This window comes from Cryptomeria japonica, chromosome 9 (genome assembly GCF_030272615.1).
Source record: "Cryptomeria japonica chromosome 9, Sugi_1.0, whole genome shotgun sequence".
Taxonomy (NCBI): domain Eukaryota; kingdom Viridiplantae; phylum Streptophyta; class Pinopsida; order Cupressales; family Cupressaceae; genus Cryptomeria; species Cryptomeria japonica.
In genome coordinates this window covers 579263303-579281422 of record NC_081413.1, presented here as the reverse complement: position 1 = coordinate 579281422, position 18120 = coordinate 579263303, and positions in this window count along the sequence as shown.

The window sequence follows — 18120 nt, the reverse complement described above, 5'->3', positions numbered from 1 at the left end:
TATCTTATCCTGCGAGATCTCTATTTTACCTTAATTTTCTTATCTCGTAGGAATGCGCGAGATAAGAAAGTCTTTGTTTTCTCTTGTTCTCTTATCCTGCGGGACCTTATCCCATGAGAATATTTGTATTGCTCCTTGTTAAGATTGGCACAAAATTTGCCAACAACACCCTTGGAGTTAACTCATAGTGCCCCATGTCCTTTTCAACCCCATCATTTTTGGGGGCCAACTATGTGTTTACATTTATTGATGACTTCTCTAGGCGTACATGGATGTTCTTTCTTAAGTACAAGAGTAACGTCTTTAATTTATTCAAGAGGTATAAGGAATTTATCAGGAACTAATCTAGACTTTCTATCAAGCGAATATGTACTGATAATGGGGGGAGTATATCAATCAAGCATTTTGAGACTTTACATTGAGTATGATATCCTACATCAACTTATAGTTCGTTATAGTTCTCAGTAGAATGGTGTTGTTGAGAAGAATAACAAAATACTATGAGAGATAGCTAATTACATGATTCAATCTTGAAATATGGATGATGCTTTTTGGGTTGAGGTTGTAAATTGTACTAATTACATTCAAAACCATATGCCTCACAAGGCATTGTGATATTTGACTCATGAGGATTCTTGGTCCCATGTCAAGCCTGATGTGTCTTCATTTAGTGTTTTTTGGAGTGTGGCTTGAGCATTCATTCCAAATGCACAAAAAAAAACCATGGAGAGGAAGATCCAACCACTAATTTTTATTGTCTACTATGACAATTCTAAAGTGTATAAATTGTTTCATCCTATTTCTAAAGAGGTCTTGTTTTGGCGAGATGTCCAATTTGATGAGCATTATCCTTAGATGGACCCTCTATCACCAGCTTCTCTGTAACTATTGAATATTTGGGCAACTAAGAGGGGGGTTGAATCAATTGATAACTTAAATTAATTTATTCTATCCTTTTCACATCTGGAGAAACCAACAAAATTAATTAAAATAGATATAGAATGAAAACATAAACATACACTAGATCACACAATGAACACCGAATATGATGTGGAAAACCCAAGAAGGGAAAAACCACGGGGAATGTTAGTTCTCAATATAAAACACCAGTTAAGGTGATTTTTACAAAGGGTGGTTCATTGCCAAAATGCTCACTATAGGAGGGCTCACTACCAAAAAAATGGTTCACTATTGAAGAGAGAGAGAAAGAAAGAATCCACCACTATAACACAATCTACAAAATCGGATTTCTTCAGTTGCCTCAATACCAACACACTTTCACATATCTCCAACAATCAGATCTTTCCTTTCCAATTTTTCATAGCTTCAATAACAATGTCCCACTTTTTCCTTACTCACTTGTCCAGATCATTCTTATGTATATACTATCTTCGAGAAGCATAATCTTCCAAGTCGGCCAAGAAAAGATCTAAAATTGGTTAACACTAAACATTCTGGTGGTGGGAAGGAATAAGAAGTAGATCATACCACAACACACATCAATGGTCAGATTCACACATTACATCCATTACAAATTTTGGACCCAAATCATGACTCACATGCTACACCAAATCCCCTATACATCCTTGAATTCTGGACTTAATCTGAACCCAAAAAATATTACCCAATACAACAAAAATAAGAATGAAATCAAGATACACATGAATACCATCGATCAACACCATATCCAATAACTAGAAATATTTGAATTGCCATCAACACAACTAATCCATCTACACATTACAGAGCATCAAATATTTTGAGAACACGTATTCCAGATCACCAACACCAAGAACATCAAAGACATCAATGACAACCAGTCATAATCATCAACATCACATTTGTAACAATCTCCCCTTTTGTCATTGATGGAAACATCCATCGACTACAAACACATGGCACTCTCTATACAAAAATGCATCAATTTTCCAATTATCTGAAACTCTCTGAAACTCTCCCACTTTTACATCAAGGACAAAGTCATGCATAGCTCCCCCTATGAAACTCACTCCTTCTCCCCTTGTGAGGAAGCACCCAAGTATCAATCCAGTAAAAGTATGCAAGTTCTACACTGGACCAATGCACAATCAAATGTACATCAGTTCACACTAAGAAGGGGTAATACCCCTAACTTTTGTCAAAGAACTCAAAAGTATCTTTACACAATGCCTACATGAAGATATTTGCAATTTTCTCTTTTGTAGGTACATACTCAAGTTTTACTTCATTTTCCAACACCTTTTCCCTCAAAAAGTGATACCAAATGGATATATGCCTTGTTATGGAATGTTGTATCAGATTCTTAGAAATGTTTATTGTACTAGTGTTATCACACATAGTAGAGATGGTTTCATTGAATGTTACATCGATATCCTTCAAGTCTACTTTATTCATAGAATCTGCGTGCAACATGAAATGCTACAACGTATTCTGCTTCAGTTGAAGATAAAGAGACAAAATCCTACTTCTTACTTGACCAAGCAACTAACTAGGAGCTAAGAAAGAACACTCCACCACTTGTTCCCTTCCTATTTTCAACACTTCTGACCCAATTTGCATTAGTATAAGTTGTTAGAGTGAAATTTGAATTTATAGGGTATCACAAACCAAACTTCTATGTTCCTTTTAGATATCTGAAAAATTCTTTTCACTGCCACAACATGTGACTCTTTCGGTTCTTACTGAAATATAGTCGCCAAACAGACTGCATGCATGATATCTGGTCTGGTAGAAGTCAAATATAACAATCCTCCAATCATTGATATGTATTGACTTGCATCTTCTTTAGGGGACATCATCTTTTGTCAATTTGCACCTAGTGGTCATAGATACACCGGTTTGGAGTTCTCTAACCCAAACTTCTTCAAAAATTCCTTAATGTATTTAGACTAAGAAATAAAAATTCCTTTATCATTTTGATTTACTTGCAAACCAAGAAATAAATATAACTCACCAATCATAGATATCTCAAATTCCTTCTGCATCTCATTACCAAATTTTTTGCACATACCTTCATTTCCTCCAAAAATTATTCCATTAACATACACCACAATAATTAAGATTTTACTTGAGTCAGTTTTCAAATATAAATTATTGTTAGTCGAACCCTTCTTTAAACCTTGATCAATCAAGTACTTATCTTACCTTCCATACCAAGCTCTAGGGGCTTGTTTCAATCCATATACAACCTTTTTCAATCAACAAACAAAATTCGGATCATCTTTCAACTTAAAACCTTCTGGTTGTTCAATGTAAAATTCCTCTTTCAACTCTCTATTCAAAAATGTTGATTTTGCATCCATCTGATAAACTTTGAAATCCTTAAAATCTATAAAAGCAAAACATCTTTATTGCCTCCATCTGAGCAATCGGAGCATATGTCTCCTGAAAATAAATGTCTTCAATCTGAGTATAACCTTTCCAAACCAACCTTGCTTTGTTTTTCACAACCTTTCCATATTCATCCAACTTGTTCTCAAATACCTACTTTGTTCCAATCACATTCTTATCTATCAGTCCATTAAAACTAATTTCCATGTCTAATTCTTCTCAATCTTATCTAGCTCTTCTTTCATTGCCTTCATCCAATTTTTTTGTTGCAAGCTTCTTCTATTGTTTTTGGTTCAATCTCTGAAAGTAAACATAACAGGACTTGCTCTTGAGTTGCTTTTCTTCTAGTGATGAAAACTTTGTTCTTATCTCCAATAATCTACTCCACTAAATGATTTTCTGAACATATCTTGGGGTCTTAGATATAGATGTTAGAGTTTTTTGAGCTTCCTTTTCTTCTTCTCCTTTGATTTTTTGTTCCCTTTTTGTTAGCCGATTCATTAAATTCATATCCTACCAATTTGTTAGACCAACCTTCACATTTGCACTTTCAACGATCTTTTCTAGCCTTTTGTTGTAACACTGGTATGCCTTGCTCCTTGTAGAGTATTCTAAGAACATCCCTTTATCAGCTTTGTTGTCAAATTTTCCAAGATTATCCTCATCTCTACGGATGTAGAACTTGCTTCCAAATACCTTGAAAATTTTCACTGTCGGAGTTCTACCATGCCATAGCTCATAAGATGTCTTTCCATGTCTTTTTCCAATATATAATTCTATTAAGAGTGTAGACTGTAATATGAATTGCTTCTCTCCAATAGACTTCTTGGATTTCTTCTCCTTTGATCATTGTTTTGGTTGTCTCTTGAATTTTTCAGTTCATTCTTTCCACTACACCATTCTGTTGAGGTGTTCTCGAGGCAGAAAATTGTCTTCTAATACCATGTTTCTCATTAAAGTTGTTAAAATCATTAGAAGTAAATTCTCCTCCTCTATGAGACCTCAAGCACTTAATATTTTTGTCAAATTCATTTTCAACTTTATCCTTGAATATATTAATTTCTCTAATGCTTCTGACTTCTCTCTCAGATGCAACCAATGACATTCTAGAGTAATCATCAATCAACAACATGAAATACTTGTCACCTTTTACATACTCCTTGTTTTGGTCGGATCGCATAGGTTTGTGTGCACTAAATCCAAAAATATGGTGGATGAATGCTTCTTTCCTCCGTATGTTCCTCTTGTTTGCTTTCCAACTTGACATTCTATGCACGATAAAAATATCATTACACTTGATGAACTGATCTTCACCAAGTTGTCAAAATTGATATGACACATCCTCTAGTACCAAAGACAACTATCATTGATTTGAGATAACCAACAATACTTTGTAGCTCCTTCTAGTAGATACATGTTTCCACCAGTCTTTTTCCTTGCTGCAATAATAATTATGGATCCTTTTTGGATCTCACAATCATCATCCTGAAAAAACAACATTGTAATCATTTTCACACATTTGTCCAACACTCAAAATATTATGATGCAAACCCTTCACATAGTAAACATTGTTAGTGTTATGCTTTCCATCAAAATAAATATAACAAATTTCCACACTTTGTGTTGTCTAACCATCTCCGAACCTAACAAAACTACCATCATATTTTTCAAGTTTCACAAACTTACTTTGTCACCAAACATACGATTTTAATATCCACTATCAATCAGCCATTCATTTTTATCTCTTGTAGCATGTAAATCAATAGCAACGGTCTTAGGAATATCAATCTTAGGTGTAACATCTCTTTCTACCAAAAACAAACAATCACCATCTTCATAATCTGATTCATCCTCTGAAATACCAACAACATCTTTGACATAATAGTCTCTCTTATTATATTTTCCTTTACCTTCTCTATATTTTTGTCTTGAACCTTTTTCTGGACACCTAGTAGCAATATGGCTAATCTTTCCATGTCTAAAGTATTTAAGGGGTAACATACCTTTGTATTTGTTGGTGTCTTTCTTCAATTTCCTTAAAAAGTTTGCTTCTATCTCATTTGAACTTTCATCTTCTGGATATTCTGCAGAGGCTTTAAAGGCAAACTCGGTCTTAACTTCATCTGTCTTAACTTCATCTTTTCCAAACTTCCTTATCTCAAATGCTGATAGAGTACCATAAATTTGTTCCCTAGTGAACTTCTTCGGATCATAGGTTTCTTCAATAGCCAAGATCTTGTCACTATAGCTTACTGGTAGGGACATCAAAATCTTCTCAATTATGTCTTCTTTTATCAAAGTGTCGCCAAGTTCTCTAATTTCATTTACCACACTATCAACCTTCTAAAAATAGCTAGTTATGTCTTCTCCTTCTTCCATTTTCAAGTTCTCATATCTATGCTTAGTTGTTAGCTTCTTTGATAATTTGACTCTATCATTTCTTCATAGATATCTCTCAACTTTTCCCAAACCTCATAAGCAATATTTAATGAAATAACCTTTGTCAATTCAATCTTTGATAAAGCACTAAAGATAGCATACCTTGCCCTTTAATTCTCTTCATAAGCTTGAATCTCATCAAGAGTGGTAAGACCATTTGTCGGTTGAACATACTTTGTTTCCACTTCTTTTCAAGTGTTGTATCCCAAATAAATCGGGTAACCTCTCATCTTCACTTTCTAGAAACTATAGTTGAATCTTTCAAAGATAAAAATAGTCAATTTGTGTGTTATTGGATTAGGATCTACCTCAAGCGGTTAAGCTCTTCTCCAAGGAACCAAGGCTCTGATACTAATTGTTGAATATTCAGGCAACAAAGAGAGGGTTCAACCAGTTGATAACTTAAATTAATTTCTTCTATCCTTTTCACATCTGGAGCAACTAACTAAATTAATTAAAACAGATATGGCATGAAAACATAAACATACAACAGATCACACAATGAACACCAGATATGACGTGAAAAAACCAAGAGGGGAAAAACCATGGATAATGTTATTTCTCAATATAAAACATTTATTAAGGTGATTTTTACAAAGGGTGGCTCACTACAGGAGGGCTCGCTGCCAAAGAAAGAGAGAAAGAAAGAAAGAATCCACCACTATAACACAATCTGCAAAATCGGACTGCTTTCGGTGTCTCAATACTAACACACTTTCACATATCTCCGACAATCAGATCTTTTCTTTCCAATCTCGCATATCTTCAATAACAATGTCATACTTTTTCCTTTCTCACTTCTCCAAATCATTCTCATATATATATTGTCTCTAGGAAGGATAATCTTCCAAGTTGGCCAAGACAAAGATCTAAAATAGGTCAACACTAAACATTCTGGTGGTGGGAAGGAATGAGAAGTAGACCATACCACAACACACGTCAACAGCTTGATCAACACGTTACATCCATTGCAAATTCTGAACCTAAAGCATGACTCACAAACTACACCAAAGCTGCTACACATCCTTGAATTTTGGACTTAATTCGGAGCCAAATATCATTGATAGATACAACAAAAATAAGAATGGAACCAAGATACACATGAATATCATCGATCAACACCATATCAAATAACTAGAAATATTCATATCGCCTTCAACACAACTAATCCATCAACACATCTTTTGAAGATTCAAAGATTCTAGGAACACATATTCTAGATCACCAACATCGAGAACATCAGAGACATCAATGATAACTATTATATTGACATCAATGACAACCAATCATAATCATCAACATCACATTCGCAGCAGTCACTTCCTACAACTTCTTCATCTCTTGAGGATTATTTGCCTTCTAAGGATGAGGAATTTGTTCCAGTTGACCACCTCCACTACCACTTCCTAAGTGGGCCTATGGTACTGTTGATGCAACTAGATATTGGGCAAGTGATACTTCAAATTCTCATTGTGCTTTTCACAATTTTTTGGGGTTTCTCTTATGATTCAGACTATTTTTTTTATCCTTATAAGTTTTCACATGTGGCGAGTATCCTTGAGTGGAATATGGCTATGGTAGATGATTATCCTTCACTGATGAAGAATCACACTTGGGATATTGTTCCTCTTCCTAATGGAAGAAGGTTGGTGTAGTTCAAGTGGGTGTATCATACCAATTGTTTTGTAGATGGTTCCATTATAAGTATAAGGCTCGTCTTGTTTTTCAAGGGTTTTCAAAGGTTGAGGAAATTGATTATTCTAAGAATTTTTCTCATATTGCTAGGATGGATTCTATTTGCCCTGTACTTTCTCTTGCAGCTTCATAAGGATGGTCGGTATATCAAATGGATGTGAATATTTCTTTCTTGCATGGTGATCTTTAGGAGGTCTATATGGAGTAGCCAAAGAGATTTGTGCAAGACTCTTCACTTGTTTAGAGGACATGACATTCATTGTATGGTCTCAAATTGTCCCCTTAGGCTTGGTATGAAAAGATGGACATATTCTTTCTATCTACCAATTTTTCATGTTGCCATTCTAATCCCATAATTTACACTCAATTCTAGGGAGGGGGATATTTTGATACTGGTCTTGTATGTGGATGGTTTGATTATTAAAGGCATTTCTTCTTCCATTATTTAGAGTGTTTAGAGAGTATTAGTGGAGTAGTTAAACATGACAAATCTTGGTCTTTTGCATTACTTCCTTATTCTTCATGTTATTTATTCTTTGTTGCCCCCTTTTTATTTTTCGCTTATAGCCTATCAAAAAAAAAAGGTAATTATTTTCATAGGACTTAAGTCTTCATCAAACGAGTTTCATACTCATTCGTCGAACCTTTAATAAAGTTCACAATTCGAGTTCAAGTGAAATGCGATCCATAAAGATTTATGTCGTCTTAAGCATAGTCGTTGAACTTGAACTTTGAACCTTTTTGGTTCAAAGGTTCAAGGTTCAATCAGTCTTTTGTTTTGTGTTTTGCGGTTGTCTCTTTAGTACTAGTCTTGTGGTCGCTTTGAACTTGAACCATTGAACTTTTGTTTTGAAATGTTTCAAGGTTCAAGGTTCATTCCCGTGTTATTGAACGTTCCTTTTGTCTCTTTTTGCTTGTTCGCAAATGTGACTTGTTGTCATTGAACTTTGAACCAATGAACTTCTTTTAAAATGAGTTCAAGGTTCAAAGCGGTGTTTTCAAATCAGCCTGATGGTGTCTTGGAAGAAAAGTTGGCGCAATCAAAACAGAATTTTCCTTGGTTTTAAAGTTTTCAAATTGTAATTATGGAAACAATCATGAGAAGGCATGTCGACTGTGTGGAGTTGATTTCTAATTCATAAGCATGTCATAATTATATCAAATCACAAGTGATTTTACATGGATGAATGAGCTGGGCCAAAGCGTGTGTTGGTTCTTTTCAGTCTTTTCCGTCTTTAAATATGGGGCGTCGCAGGTAAGATAATTATTGTTGTCGTTGGCGAAGAGTGGAGACGCAAAAGGTAATTTAGCTCAGTTCTTTCGAGGGTTTCACAGTTTGATGTTGAAGACAGGTGAGTTCAATTGCTTATTTTCCCCTGCTCTGTTTTAGTTCTGAAAATTGGAAAGTGTAATTCTTTGCTTTGGAGTTGAATGTTGTTTGATCGACGCAATTTAAAGCAAAAATGAGACCGACTCTACCCAAATTGGGTCGAACATCATGCTTGGTTAGTACCCTTCCAGAGTTAGATGATACAGCCTTCATTTAGGATGAGTTAGATAACTTTCTAGAGAGGGCCAAGAACCCAACAGCCAATTCCATGATGGAAAAGATAGTTCACAGTAGTCTTGTTGAGGCCGCTGCATTCCCAATTGGTGCTCCTTGCCCAAAATTAGTATATGCATGCATGAACCGATATGATGCTAGTAATAGGTGTATTAGAGCCAATAATGGAGACATGCTAGTGTGGATTGACAGAAAAACTGTAATGGCTGCAATTGGAATTCCTCACAAAGAGTCGTATGAAGATTGGTCCATAGGAACCTCATACGCATTTTTCTCTGAGAAGAGAACTGTTTATCAAAGCGTCATTGCTAGAAACTAGCTCCTTAAAATACAGAAGGGAGGTTCTAGGTTGCCCAAACCCTTAACAAGAGACCATTTCATCATAGAAGTTAGGGACATTGTGATCCTTTTGAACAGGCTTAAAGGGAATTCACATGCCCTATATTGGGAGGACTGGATGTATTTTTACATTCAGGTATTATTAGCTGGTGAAAAATACCTAGACTGGGCGCAAGTAATCGCTGAGAGATTGCATGAAGGGTTGAGTAATTTTGTTGGAACAGCTAATTTTCACATGACTTCATACTTGTTCTATATTTTAGCCTGTATCAAAGAATGGCCAGGATTACATCAAGAACCTTGGGTTAATGGAATGAAGGTCTATGAGTGCTATCCACATTTGCAAATACAAAGGTACACAGAAAACTTCTTGAGATGGAATGATGTCTTTGTGGGAAGATTAACTTTTGAACTGCAAGGATATTTGAATAATAGAATGTCACCTGAGGCATTAAAGTCGGTCACCACATATGGGAGTTGTTTTATTCAATTTCCTAGATTTACTTATATCAGAATTGGAGGCTTTGAAGATGAACCTTTCAGATTACCAAGATATGCTCTCGATAGTTATGTACTTTTAGAAGTTAGCAGATAGCTAGCTCATGTGGATAAGAGATTAGGGATGAAAAGTGAATCTAAAACAATTTTCCTAGTTGAACTCGGACATTATAATTGCCAAACTATTTCTGATGCATTAAACTTAGAACTGGAACTCAAGAAGATGAATTTGCCGCCATATGTTGCTCGGCAGGGGTTCGACAGCAAAGAATATGCAGTGAAGCACCTGAATGTTGATGTGAACTTTTCACATATACCCCAGTTAGAAGACTATTGGGAGGATTACTGTGATGAATTTGAAGTCCGAAGAATATTATGGTCAAGGTTCACTTTACGGCAAATCATTACTTTGAAATTGCCAATGAACATTGCAGGAATACAGGAAGCGGAAGGTGAAGATGTATTGGACCCGGAGTTCAATGAAAGAGTTCATGAGCAACCTATTCCTGAAATTGATTGGGATAGGAGAGAGGAAGAAAATATTTAGTCTAGAACCTTTAATGTAATAAGGAGAATAGAGAGATGGTTAAGAGATTGTAGGCCTAGAATAAGACTGACTGCTCCCTCAGTCGAGAAATCAGTTGAGCAATCTCATGCTGCTGCACCAATTTCTTCTTCTAACATTATTGTTGATATTGCAGGTGTCACTGGTACTCAAGGTGAGAAGGTTCGAACCAAAAGACTTAAAGAACCACTGTTTGGCCCCTCAATGGTTCGAGTCACCCGTTTGAGAAGTAAAAGGAAAGGTACACACATTACAGGAAAAGAAACTATCATAGTTCTTAAAACTGAGGAGGCGCAAGTGATTATGGGTGAACCGGAAGCAAACATCCCTGCAGCTCAAGATGTAGGTAAAGAAAAGGAGCAGCCTGGGGAAAGCCCCAATCAAGTAACTACTTTGGCTACCATGGATTCATCTGAATATCAAACGCCGCCAGCAAAGATATCCTCAAACATTTCATGGTGGTTGGGAGCATCAATAAGTAAGAAACGCAATGTAGTCCCTATCAGTGTACCCATGGAGGATATGGTGAGTAAATGCCTCGGGAAAACACCTAAGTCTAAAAAGCTAAAAGCAGAATCTATGCTGGAGGTGGATGAGAATACAGGGCACTTCGTAGCTGAAGTGGCTAGGCCGATTTCAGACAAAGATCCAGGGAATGCAACTAAGCAAGATTTTGTTGTTGAAAAGCTTGATTTAGGAACTGCTTCAAGGGCTGCTGATGCAAAACACCTAGAGTCCTCTGCTAAACGAATGTTGTCCAGAACATGGAAGGATGAGAAAGACAAACGGGAGTTGAAACAGACTGTGAATTAGATGGTAGAGTACATTAATGTCATTCATCATCCCAGTCCACAGCCCCTGTCACAGGTTCCTCAGAATTTTGATCCTAAATCTCCCATGAACCAGAATTTGTTAGATAAGGTTCAAAGAAATCATGTCCTAGCAGAAACCTTCAAGGAGTGGCTTGAGTTCATAATTCAGCAAGGAACTGAGTATATTGCTCAGCTGGTCAGGGTATACGAGGATGTTGTGACTATAACTCAAGAGCTTGAAATAGAGGTGTCGGCGAGGGAAAAGGAAAGGAAAAAATGGGTTGCAGTACTGGTTCAAATGAAAGATGTACAGAAGTATGGTGTCATGAACTTCCTTACAGAAAAGGTAGTAAATGATTTGGATGACAAGGTACTGCATGTGGCCAAGGAAAACATTGAATGGAGAAATTCAATCATAAAACAAGGTCACGAAGAGTCCATTAAGTTGTTAAAAGAATTGTAAGAACTCATTGTTGTGATGTAGAAAGACTTGAAGTGCATCAATGTACAACTTCTGAAAGAAGACGGACAGACTATTGAACAGGTAGTAGATATGGTGCAAAGTTTCAAAGGGAAAATAAACTCTGTTAAAGAATCAAAATCTTTCACCCGAGATGACTTCACCAGAGTATCTCGCATTGAATCCATGTTGGTTGTCTATTCAGATCACTTAGAAGTGCACAAAACTAAAGTCACGCAAGTGGGTATGGATAAAGAAGTTTGGAAGCAACGCATCCTGCACATTGGGCTCCCACATTACCAAGTTATTCATAACTTCTCCGCGGCTCATATGGAGTGGCAAAATATACGTGGCACCACGCACACCCCAGAGACAATTTAGGTCATTTTATGTTCTTTTCATTATGGCTCTATTTACGGCTTGTGGCCGTTTAGTTATAGATGGTTGTCTCTTGAATTTCATATTTGCATTTTGTTTAAAAAAGACAATTAAGCCTAGCGGCTATATATATTTGTAAGGATGTTTTTGCGCGGGAGAGAATTTTTGGCGTAAGAATTGGAGGAACAGATTGATCTCATTTGTAATTTCAGTGAAATACCCATCTTTGAGTGGAATGAAATATATGATACAACTTTAGAAACCTGTGTGTTTCGAATGCGTAAAGTTTCTATTGGAATGATTATGTGTTTATGTATCTATTTCTTTTCTCTGATTTTTCATTTGAAGTCTGCAAATCAATTTGGTAAATGAAACTAGCTGAAAGCTTTTGAATTTTCTGATTCCCCTTGTCTTGTGAGACATGAGCGAGTATCAATCAGAGTTCAAATATTCTTTTTATCATCCTGTGAGTTAATTTCCGTTTGAGATCAAATGTCTTATTATGAATTTCATTATCCATCATTAAGCATTCATATTGTGTTGACTAGTGAATGTTGAAGCATTTTGTTTACTTTCTGGTTAAAAGTGAATCACATAAAGAAAAATTATTCAAAATTTCTTGAATATCATAAAGGGAGTTGTACCTTAATGCAGAGGGTAAAAACAATAATTATTTATCCAACTGCTGGTTATCATTTTTTTTCTATTTGGGCAACAGGAGTATTTATTTGTAAATTTTGAGAAATCCAATCCGTTAACCAACAGATTTTTGGCGACTCTGCTGGGGAGTCGAATAATAAGATTAGTTTTATAGCCATAAGTGACTTTGAATTGGTTCATAGTTTATTTTGAATTCTGTAGGGTGTGAGCACATTGGAGACCAGAAGATATACTAGATCCCAAAGGTGAGAAGGATTAGTTGATTCATCTTTCGAACAATTGCAAAACCTAAATTCCTTCCCTTCCTTTACACCTCAAAGAAGGGCAAGAAGTAGGCCCCCAAGATCTCCTTTTGTTCCTTCCCAATCTTCTATTTGTCACTCCTTGACCTTACATGTTGTTGTCTTTCCCACTGTGATTAATCCCACCCCTCTGAATATTATCCTTCCTATGGCTGCAAATAATCCCTGGGGTCCAGCAGTAGGACCACTTGCCCTTGGAACAAATTTGAATCCCTTACCTAAAGGTTCTAGAGAACATTTACCTAAGTTTAATGGTGATGGAAAATTTACAGTTGATGAGCATTTTAATGCTTTTGATGTTGCATGTGGCATATTGGCAGTTCAGCATGAAGATGTAGGAATAAGGTTGTTTATTCAGACATTGACTGGAATAGCAGCCGACTAGTTTTACCATTTACCAAATGGTGTAATAACGAACTGGCAGGATTTGAAAACTAGGTTCGAGGATAGGTTTAAAGTGGCAGAAGATGAACATTCTCTTTTAGCCCAATTAGCTCAACTGAAAAAGGAAATATGAGAGACTTTGTGGCAAGGTTTGACAAGATTCTTCATAAGATTCCAAATAATCAGAGGCCTTCTGATGATAATTTGAAATGTTTCTTCATTAATGCAATGCCTGTAGAAATAAGTTTCTTTATTCATAGACAAAGGGTCTAGGACTTAGCCACTGCCAAAACCACTGCAGTAGAATTAGAAGATGATTTGATCAATGCAGGCAAATGGAGAAGAGAAGTTCAAGCTGCTAACTCACAGCCATCAACTTCCACAACTCCCTCTAATCCCGTAATCTAAAGGTTGGTGAATGATGTGATCACTCTTAAGAGACAGCTCCCCAAGGCTAACACATCATATCCTCAACCTTATCAAGACATTCCAAGATGGCCTAATAATCAGCCTGTGTGAAACAGGAAATAAAGCTTTACAATTGCTCCCAACTCAGCAAAGACTAGCCATTGAAGCACCCCCCCCCAGGAGAAATATGTGCGTCTTTCATTTAACAAATGACCACAATGGTAACTCTTGTCTGAAAATGGTGAGACATGCACAGATGCTTAGTACAGGAGAAGTTCTAAATGAACCCGGCTCAATAGAGGAAATTCATGGACAACCTGGCGACTCTGGAATACACTTCCTTGAATATGAATCTGAAACAGATAGAGGAGGAGATATATTGGTAACCCTTGAAGATCCCTCTTGTGTCGTTTTCACTAGAAACTAGCATCAATTTAAAAATACAAGCACTCCATCATCCTATGAAAATTCAACTAAGGGTAAGGAACCTATGAATTGAAATTCAAAAGTAAGTTCAAAGGTTCAAGAGGTTCAAATATTGAAGCGACCTGAGTCTGATATCCCTTTTGATATTGTTGAGTTTTGTAAAACATCAAAAATTCAAATCTCTCCAGCTGAATACCTTAGGCTGAATCCCAAAGAGCTGGAAAAGTTGATTAAGTATGTGCGGAGGGAAAATTTTCAATTGCAGCCCTCAGATGTATTGACAAACTTTGAGTCTTTACCATTCAATACTGAAGCCCAGTTAACAGAACAAACAAATGCTTTTACATCAAAAATGCTAGTGAATGAATCTGTAGGACCATCACATGTGCTTGACCAGAAACCTGAGCCTTTCTATGTCTCCCTATTTATCAATGGTTATAAACTTAATAACTGTATTATTGATTCGGGAGCTTCAAATAATATAATGCCTTCCATAGTGGCCAAAGCATTAGGTCTCACACTTACTAAAACCTTTGGCAAATGCTTCTCAATGGATTCTAAAAAAATTCCTTTACTTGGTCAGATTAAAGATGCTCAAGTGGCTTTAGTAGTTCATCCCAATAAAAGAGTTAAGCTCACAATATTGGTTGCTGATATTCCAGCAAGTTATGGAATGTTGCTGAGTAGAACTTTTTGTAAAGACCTAGGTGGTGAGATTAAAATGGATTTGTCTGAGGCAATGATTCCTATAGGAAAACAGAAGATCACTCTCATACCAGAACCAAAATCCAAATTTACAGTGTTTCCTTCAGAAGATCCAAAATGATAAATATTGTATCAGGAATGTGAATTTGGTAACTATTTGCTTTTCTCTGATGACACTAAAAATATGTCAGAAGATGTGGATGATCACACCGCAGGGTTGTGGACAATGGAATTTGACAAGAGTTGTACATCTGTTGGATCCGGCACTGGAGTGGTACTTATTTCTCCATAGGGTGAGAATTTTCCTTTTTCATTTAAGTTGGAGTTTAAAAATACAAATAATACGGCAGAATATGAGGCATTATTTCTAGGAATTGAACAAGCCAAGAAGAAAGGGATTAAATTGTTGTGTGCTAAAGGTGATGTAGAATTAATTGTTAATCAGGTACACAATCGTTATTTTGTGAAAAATGAGAGGCTCAAGCACTATAGAAATAGAATTTGGGATGAAATTGAGTATTTTGATGCATTTTCAATAGAAGCTATTCCCAGAAGTCAAAATTCTCGTGCAGATTCCCTAGCGGTATCAGCATCATTACTACTTCCACATCTAGATTTTGGTACAGATGTTTACAGAATTGAAGTAGTTTATCGCCCAAACGTCCCTGATAATTCAGATTTCTGGCAAGTGTTTGAAGATGATAAGCATATTGATAAGTTCTTACAAAATGCTGCTATGTTTGCTTCTTCTTATTTTGAAGGTTCAGAAAACCAATGTAATGAATTTTGTCCAGATGAGAAGAGAAGCTTCAGAGAGGGAGTAGTTCAGCTTCAGGGAAATCGAATTCCAAAAGGATTGGTGACTTTAGAGAGCCTGTTTGATCGCAATGACAAGTCTATAAGAAGAATTGATTCCCACGATGCTTATACATCAGGTGAACATGAGAAGATTAATATTGGTGAGGAAAAGAATCCAAAAATGGTTAATTTGGGTAAATGTTGCACTCTGGAAGAAAGGCATTTGTACATCGAACTGTTGAGAAAGTTTCTTAATGTTTTTGCCTGGTCCTATGAAGATTTGAAAGATTTCAGAGATGGTCAATTTCAGCATCATATTCCCCTTAAACCAAAAGCGACTCCTTTTAGGTAGAAATTAAGGAATTATAACCCAAAAGTTGCAGATGCAATTTTTAGAGAAATAGATAAAATGCTTCAGGCAAGGATAATCTATCCAATTTATCATTCAACATGGGTGGCTAACATTGTTCCAGTTCGCAAGAAAAACGGAGAGATAAGAATTTGTGTTGATTTCCGGAATCTGAATCAGGCTAGCTTAAAAGATAATTATCCTTTACCTGCAATGGATCACATTCTCCAAACTGTTGCCGGATCTGAAATGATGTTGATGCTTGATGGTTTCTCTGGATATAATTAGATAAGCATGGCAAAAGAAGATCAACACAAAACTGCCTTTACAACACCATGGGGAACTTTTGCCTATAACCGCATGCTTTTTGGTCTAATAAATGCTGGAGCTACTTTCCAAAGGGCAATGAACCTTTCTTTTGGTCATCTGATTGGTAAAATCATTGTTGTGTATCTAGATGATTTGACAGTTTTCTCCAAGAAAAGGGAAGATCATTTCAAGGATTTAGAAACTGTGTTGCAAAGGTGTCGAGATCATGGTATTTCCCTTAACCCAAAGAAATCAGTTTTTTGTGTTACTGAAGGAAAGCTTTTAGGACATATAGTTTCGCAAGATGGTATCAAGATCGATCCTGATCGTGTTAAAGCTATTCAACAATTAATTTTGCCGTCAGACAGGAGTGGTGTCAAATCATTCTTTGGTCAGGTGAGCTTTCTTAGGAGATTTGTGCCAGATTTTGCTGGAATCACTAAGCATATTGTAGGAATGATGAGTGAGAAATAGATCTTTAAATGGAAAGAGGATGCAAGGAAAGCTTTTGAAGAAGTTAAAAAGGCCATCGCTCATGCTCCAACATTAATTAATCCTGACTACAAGAAAAGTTTTATCATTTACTGTAATGCTTCAGAACACACAATGTTCGGTATTCTCCTGTAGAAGAATGAACTTGGTGAAGAGTTTCCTATTGTTTTTATGAGCATTCAGCTTAAAAAGCATGAATTAAACTATTCATTGAATGAGAAGCAGGCTTTTGCAATTGTTAAAGCTATTAAACATTTTAGGTATTACATATTGCATTCTCATTCAATTGTTTTTGTGCCTAATTCTGCTGTAAAAAGTATCTTGACTTAGCAAGAGGTGGGAATGAATAATAGAGCAACTTGGGTTTCAAAGGTTCAAGAATTTGACTTGGATATCAGGCCAACAAAGCTAGTTTGTGGACAGGGATTGTGTCGCCTAATGGCAGAAAATAAAGAAGAAGAAGAAAATTTGCCTTTAGCTCTTTTTGTTAGCCTGCAGGATGAATGGTTCACTGATGTAGCCTTTTTCCTAACATATGGAGAATGTCCTACACATTTGTCCCCTAGAGAAAAGAGAAACCTGAAATTAAAAGCGGCTAATTATGTTATTTTTGGTGACATATTATATAAGAAAGGTTTGGATGGAACCTTCCTGAGGTGTGTGGATAAAGCACAACGTGAGTCCTCGCTAAAGTCATTTCATGATGATGCTTGTGGAGGTCATTTCTCCTCTACAGTCACTGCATACAAAATATTAAGAATTGCTATTATTGGCCTGGTATGTTTAAAGATGCTTATGTTTGGGTTGCAAAATGTGATAAATGTAAATTCTTTACAGGGAAACCACAACTAGCTGCTTTACCTCTCAGGCCAGTAGTTGTGGAAGAACCTTTCAAGCATTGGGGACTAGATTTCATTGGTCCACTGACACCTTCTTCCAACACTAGACATACACATATTCTCACGGCTACAGATTACTTCACTAAGTGGGTAGAAGTAGTGTCTGTTAGGAGAACAACCTCAGAAGTAATATGTGAGTTCTTAAAGGAAAATATTCTGGTTCGTTTTGGGGTACCATTGAAGATAGTGACTGACAATGCTGCAAGTTTTTCTTCCACAGAAATATCCATGTTTTGTTATGATCATGGTATTTCCTTGGCACATTCCTCTGACTATTATCCACAAGGTAATGGTCAAACAGAATCCAG